The sequence below is a fragment of the Muntiacus reevesi genome, chromosome 2, assembly GCF_963930625.1.
Source record: "Muntiacus reevesi chromosome 2, mMunRee1.1, whole genome shotgun sequence".
Classification (NCBI taxonomy): Eukaryota; Metazoa; Chordata; class Mammalia; order Artiodactyla; family Cervidae; genus Muntiacus; species Muntiacus reevesi.
This window is the reverse complement of record NC_089250.1, coordinates 203,179,559-203,186,880: the sequence shown is the minus strand read 5'-3', so window position 1 is coordinate 203,186,880 and position 7,322 is coordinate 203,179,559.

Here is a 7,322-nt window from a genome sequence, read left to right as displayed (position 1 = left end):
ACTTCTATCCACTCATGCGTGTGTGTGTGCATGTGTGTGAAGTCCTTTCAGTCGTGTCCGATTCTTTGCAACCCCTTGGACTTAGCCTGCTAGGCTCCTCTGTCCACGGAATTCTCCACGCAAGAATACTGGAGTGGGTAGCCATTCCCTTCTCCAGGATATCTTCCCAACCCTAGGACTGAACCTGGGGATTTCCTCATTGAAGGCAGATTCTTTACCCTCTGAGCTATTAGGGAAGCCCATCCACTCATATAGCAACATAAAGTAGAGTTTCACCTTCCTGAAAATCTCCTAGGCTTCGCCTCATCCTCTTCCTCCTGAACCTTGGAAGCCATTGATCTCTTTACTGTCCCTATAGTTTTGCTTTTTTCAGAATGTCATATAGTTGGAATCTGACAGTATATAGCCTCTTTAAGACTGGCTTTTTTCCTTTAGTAATATGCATTTAAGGCTCCCCCAGGTCTTTTCCTGGCTTGATACCTCATTTCTTTTTAGCTTTGAATAATAATATTCCATTGTCTGGATGTACACTGTTCATTTAGCTATTCACTGATGGAAAGACTCCTTGATTGCTTTCAGCTTTTGACAAGTATGAATAAAGCTGCTACAAACACTTGTGTGCAGGTTTTTGTGTGGACATGTTTTCAACTCCTTTGGGTAACTATGGAGTGTGACTGTTAAGCTCATATGGTAAGAATGTTTATTTTTGTAAGAACCTGCCAAACTCTCTTCCAAAGTGGCTCAGTCATTTTGCATTTCCTTCAGTAATACATGCGAGTTCCCGTTGCTCTGCATTCCCAACAGCATTTTGTGTTGTCAGTTTTTTGGATCTTAGCCAATCTAGTAGATGTGTAATGCTGTCTCATTTTAATTTGCAAGTTCCATCAAGATACATTATGTTGAACATATTTTCATATGCTTATTTGCCATCTGTGTATCTTCTTTTTCATCTGTTAAGAACTTTTGCCCATTTGTAAATTGGGTTGTTTCTTTTCTTAGGGCTGAGTTTTAAAAAATTCTTTGTATATTTTGGATACAAGTCCTTAATTGGACATGTGCTTTGCAAAGATTTTTCTCCAAGCCTGTAGCTTTTTATTCTCTTAACAATTTTTTTTTTTTTTTTGGTAAAGTGGAAGTTTTGTCTCTTAATGAGATCCAAGTTATTGAGTTTTCTCTTTTGGGCGTCATGCTATTGGTGTTGTATCTAAAAAATCATTGCCAAATCTAGATCCTAGATTTTCTCCTATGTCATCTAAAAGTTTTATAGTTTTGCATTATACATTTAGGTTTATAATCCATTTGGGTTACTTTTCGTGATGGGTAGAAGATCTGTGTGTAGAATCTTTTTCTTTCTTCCTTTCTCTTTCTTTCTTCCTTGATTTTTCTTTGTTTCTTTCTCTCCCTCCCTCCATTCCTCCCTCCTTCTCTCCCTTACTTTCTCTCTCTCTCTCTCTCAGCCCACACCTTGGGATCCTTGAGCTGACATGTGTGAGAAGTCCAGCTACCCTGAAGCCACCACCCATCCTAGAGAGAGCACATGGAAAGAGTACAGAGAGAAAGAAAGGCTGGAGGAGCCCCAGCTGATGGGAACTTGTCAGCCCAGGCCCATATGTGAGCGAGGGAGTCTTCCGATGTTTTCAGCTCCCACTCCTGAGACCAAGGGAAACAGGGCCAAGCGGAGTCCACTGAGCCATGACCAGATTGCAAAGCCATGAGCCAAATGAATGCTGTGATAGTTTCAACCTGACGCCAAATAGCACAGAGACAAACTGTCTCCACTGAGCCTGACCAAGTTGCAGATTCAGGAGCAAAAGAAATGCGCTAAGTTTGGGGATAGTTTGTTTTGCAGCCATTGTTTTGACCTGCTGCTGACCCACGGTCCCTACCTTCCTTTTTTTTCTTGCCAACAGAACCCAGACTTCATCAGGGCAGCCATGAGCCCTCCCTGAGGTAATGGAGCATGATTTATTTCAGCCAATCACGACAATCCCATTCCAACTTTCCCAGCCTCCCATGTCCGAGGGATTGCTGGATGATCCAGCTCTGCCAACAAAATGTACGAGGAAGTCTGTGTGTTATGGAAGAAGTGCTTCCGGGGCAACCGTTAGCATTCCATAATAGAAGGGGTCTTGCTGCTGTGAACACAGACCATCTTGCTGCCATGAGAGAAGGCTGAGACAAACCGCAGTGTGGATGTTCTGACGTCTACAAACTACAGAAGCAACTCCAGCATCCACTGAAATCTCAAAGTCTGGCAAGGAGAGAAGAATTTTCCCGATACAGGGGCCCTGACATCTTTGAACAGCTGAATCACACCAGCTGTGCTCAACTTCCAGACACCATTTCTCCACAGGAGAAATCTTAACTGTTTATGCTTCTGTGACTTGGTTTTTTGTCATTTTGAAGTTTAACAGAACAGATCCAGGGAGTTTATTGTAAGAACTGGAGCTGACTGGGGTCTCCAAGCTGGCCTGGCTCGCCTGGTTTTGGGGACTGAGGACATGAGGAATTGATAACAACCTTGAACCAAGACAAAGCCAAGAGGCAGAGTCAGTGGGGCTGAGGGTGGATCCCTTTTGCTATCACCCTTGGAACTGATTGACATCCAGTCAAACCACAAATAAGGTGGGGCCAAGAAACAAGGTTTCTTCCAAAAGAAAACAATGATGATGATGATGGTGATGAAATGATGTGCTGATGGGGATAATCATGGTGGTGGTGGCTGGGATGATGCTGTTTGTGATGATGTCGGTGATGATAGTGGTGGGGATGATGAAGTTGAGGATGAGGATGACGATAAGGATGGAGGTGGTGATGAGAGGATGATGTTAAGAGGTAACATTTATGTAGCAGTGTGGCACTGTGTACCAGACTCTGTGGTCGGCTCTTGTTGTATACTAATTAATCCTCACAAAACTCTAGAAACTAGGTACTATTGTCAGGTTCATTTACAGAGGAGGAAAAGGCACAGAGAGGGTATGAAACTTGTTTAAGATAGCATAGCTGATGAGTGCTGAGTGAGCACGCTTCCTCAGGAGACAGAAACTCTTCTCAGAAACCTAATTGCCATTGCAACACCGTGCTTGTTGCAATGTGCACCATTGTGCCATCTGGGAGCAATGTCTACAGAGTTTAGTGTTTCTAGCTGAAGGCCTGCTTACTTCACTGATTTCCTGGGAGAAAGGGAAAAAAGTCCTGAATTATACTGTCTCCCAGGGCTGCCTTCCTCTAAGTCACCGTGAACTCAGCTGTCAGAGATCACAGAGTTAAATCTCTCTCTTTTGGTTGAACTTTTCCCTGTGGCTCTCCGTTGCTTAAAGATTAAACCAGAGTTTCTCAACTTTGGTACTACTGACATTTTGATCTGGGTAATTCTTTGTCATGAGAGTGTGTCTCGTGCATTGTGAGATGTTTAGCTGCATCCTTGACCTCTACCCACTAGATTCCAGATGCATTTGCCCATTGTAGCAACCAAATTGTCTCCAGACTTTGTCAAATGCCCCCTGGAGTGGGAGTTGGGGGTGGCCCCTGGTTTAGAACCACTGGGTCAAAGGAAACAGGTTTCCAATCTTTAGAAGGTAATTTGACCACAGGACTCTCAGGAGACTGTCCCATCAGACAGTGGGCTTCGCAAGGGTAAAGACCCAGCATTACCTGTCTTCTTTCTCTTCCCCTGATGTTGACCTGTAGTTCAGAGCAATGAGGACTCAAGAGATAGTCAGATTGAACACAACCAGATTGCGATCAGGGATAAAACTATGCAAACAGAAAGCGTGGGGACTTTCAAGGAGGGAGGCCTCTGAAATGGGTCCTGAAGGCATTTCTGAAAAGGAGAGAGCTTCTGTGGAGGCATTCTAAAGGAGGCTAGAAGGAAGATAGGCACCTGTGCTGAAAAAGCAGCATGAGCAAGGGGTGGGGATGTACATGTATATCTCAGGGAGAGCCTGGCTGGGGCAAGCAATCCAGCTTATGGCCATATTACAAAAGGTCCTGATCACCAGCCTCGAGTGATGTGCAGCATCAAAAGATTCCAAATTGGATATTTGGCAGAAAACAACAAAATTCTGTAAGGCAATTATCCTCAGTTAAAAAAAAGATTCCAAATTGGATATTTGGCAGAAAACAACAAAATTCTGTAAAGCAATTATCCTCAGTTAAAAAAGGATTCAAAATTGGGACTTCCCTGGTGGTCCAGTAGTTAAGAATCCGTCTTCCAATGCAGGGGACACGGGTTCGATCTATAGGACAACTAAACCTGTGCACTGCAACTATAGAAGCCTGTGTGCTGCAACAGCCAAAATATAAAAAATAAAACAAGTATTTAAAAAATGGTTTTCAAACCAAGGCAAGAGAGGTTCAACTGTGGGTTTTAGAACAACCCTTCTGGCAGTTGCATAGATGGTGAACCCGAAGGAGACACAGCTGGTTAGCAGCTGGGGTGTTGCAATCATCCATGTGTGAGCTGAGAGGCCCAGCAGACAGTAGAGCAAGAGACAGAAGGACTCTAGGAGTGCCAAGAGGCAGCGTCCTCCTATGTCATCATGGATAGATTCTAATCCTTTCCAGGATGGTAAGTTCAGTTCAGTTCAATCACTCAGTCGTGTCCAACTCTTTGCGACCCCATGGACTGCAGCACGCCAGGCCTCCCTGTCCATCACCAACTCTTGGAGTTTACTCAAACTTGTGTCCATTGAGTTGGTGATGCCATCCAACCATCTCATCCTCTGTCATCCCCTTTTCCTCCTGCCTTCAATCTTTTCCAGCATCAGGGTCTTTTCAAATGAGTCAGTTCTTCCCATCAGGTGGCCAAAGTATTGAAGTTTCAGCTTCAACATCAGTCCTTCCAATGAATATTCAGGACTGATTTCCTTTAGGATGGACTGGTTGGATCTCCTTGCAGTCCAAGGGACTCTCAAGAGTCTTCTCCAACACCACAGTTCAAAAGCATCAATTCTTCAGCAAGTATAAAATTTCCAGCCTGTAGTAAGTGGTTAATAATATGAGCTTTCCCTTCACTGTTGCTGGCTGTGCTCTTCCTCCATTCCTCGTTCTTCAGAAACCACCCTCTCTTTTGAAAGGCTGACACCTCCTCAGAGGAGAAGTCTTGAGCTTCCCAGATGGGGTTGACCTTGTATAGGCGTTTTGGGTGCCTTGTGATTTTGTGTTTTGCTTCCTCTACTAGACAGTGAGCTCTTTGAGGACTGTGACTCTGTCTTGTTCATTTCCTCTTTGAAGCAATATTTATTGAGCACCTACTATGTGCCAGGCACTGTGCTAGGTACAGGCATACAGCTGCAAACAATGGTCTTGTGTCCCCAGCACCCACAGATGGCCTGGAGAATGAATGAATGAATGAACGAAGGTGCGGCCAATGGGATGGTTGAAGTAGCTGAGACCTAGAAAGCTTCAGTGAGTCACCCTCAGCTGTCCAGGGGGGAAGTGACCAAGGAGGAGTTGAAACCTGGACAGTTAAAGAACAAGGAAACCAGCTCTTGACACACGGGGCCTCCATATCTCATGCTTTCCTGGGATGTTTCTGTGTTCCCAGGATGGCCTCGCCTGTCAGCTGGCACGGCTCTGTCCTCTCACCTAGCTGGCCGAAGCTGCAGGACCTGCGGCTTTATTTGTTGTGAATACCAGTGGCTTGTCACCCACACATACCTGTCCCCTTGTTGCCAGGCGACAAGCCCTGATTTTACCTGTTATCTTTGCAGTCTTAACATTTGCAGTCCTAAGCTGGGTGCTCAGCCCGTGCAAGGAAATACTTGTAGTGGTTAGTCTCCAGTGGAAGGAAGGAAGAATGTGCCACTGCAAAGCTGGCGACAGGATGGCACCTACTCCTGCCCTCCAGCTGCTTTGCAAGAAGGAGGCACTAGAGCACCGGATTCTTCCAACATGGGGGAAGCAAACATGTGCCCTGCCTTCCTAAATGGAGTGGCCTCCTGCTTCCAGACTTTATTCCTGGGTGTTCTTTCAGCCTCTGCCCAATCAATGCTGTTTGCTCTTGGTGACGTCCTTTAGTGCTGTCTGTGTCTTTGGACTTTTTTATTTTTGGCTGCTCTGGGTCTTCATTTTGCAGCATGCAGGCTTTAGCAGTTGTGACACACGAGCTTACTTGCCCCATGGCATGTGGGATCTTCCCGGACCAGGGATCGAACCCATGTCCCCTGCATTGGCAGGCAGATTCTTAACCACTGATCCACCAGGGAAGTCCTCTGTGTCTTTGATCTTTAACTCAGCTTACCTCTAGCTGGGTCTTCTCTCTTGTTATTCGGACACTCAGACATACCTGTTGGGAAATGCTATTTCCCCAGACGGGATTCATTTCTATTTCTTGGAAAGTTGCCATGTGCCCAGTGTTATATAATCAAGTGTCCCATTAAATCTTCAAACAACACTGCATATTCCCATTTTATAGGTGAACACATTGAGGCTCAGAGAGGTTATGTAACCTGCTCAAGATCTCACAGACAGCAAGTGGTAAAAACGGACCATACCCTGTATCTCTCCTCCACAGCCTGTACCCTTGACCAATCTGCTATACTTACCCTCTGGAATTCTATCTGGGAGCTACACCTATGGGCTTCTTTTCCATGAGAGCAGGACCCAGACCAAAACGAGCCAGTGAGTCTCCTGGCTATGACCATTTCTCCGTGCACATGTGCTTTTACATCCTACATACCTGTGCCCATATCCACAGTCACAGAATTAACATCTCCTTGGAAGATGGTGAAAGGCTGTTGCTGAACCCATGAAAAGATGCTGGGATCCTTGGCCTCCGGAGAAGAATTCAAGCCGGAGCCAGAGACGAGGCTTGATCTCTCAGAGCTTTTGTGCAATAGAGTTTATTAAAGTGTAAAAGGGATAGAGAAAGCTTCTGACATAGACATCAGAAGGGGGTAGAAAGAGTGCCCCCTTGCTAGTGTTAGCAATGGAATTATATACTCTCAAATTAGTTATTACAGCGAATCAAAAGAATGTCTGGAGGTTGTAAAGACCTCACCAGATCTACTCCCATAATTTACATTTTTAGATAACAGGATTAGCCAGAAGGTTTTTTTCAGAGACTGTCTTCAATCAGGATACATTATTGTTATATAATCCTAAGGAATGTAGAGGGGAAAAGAAGTTTGTCCTTTCTTCCTCCTTGAGAATTCCAGGCCCCTCTCTCCATGGGGACCCCTGGACTTCTTATCAACCTGCCTAGGAATTGACTCTCTCAATGGGGGCCATTCTGGGGCAAAGGTCCCGAAGATAAGGATACGATGTCATCCTCATAATGACGACAGTTGTTTGCCTCAGCGTGTCTAGGAGGAAGTTAC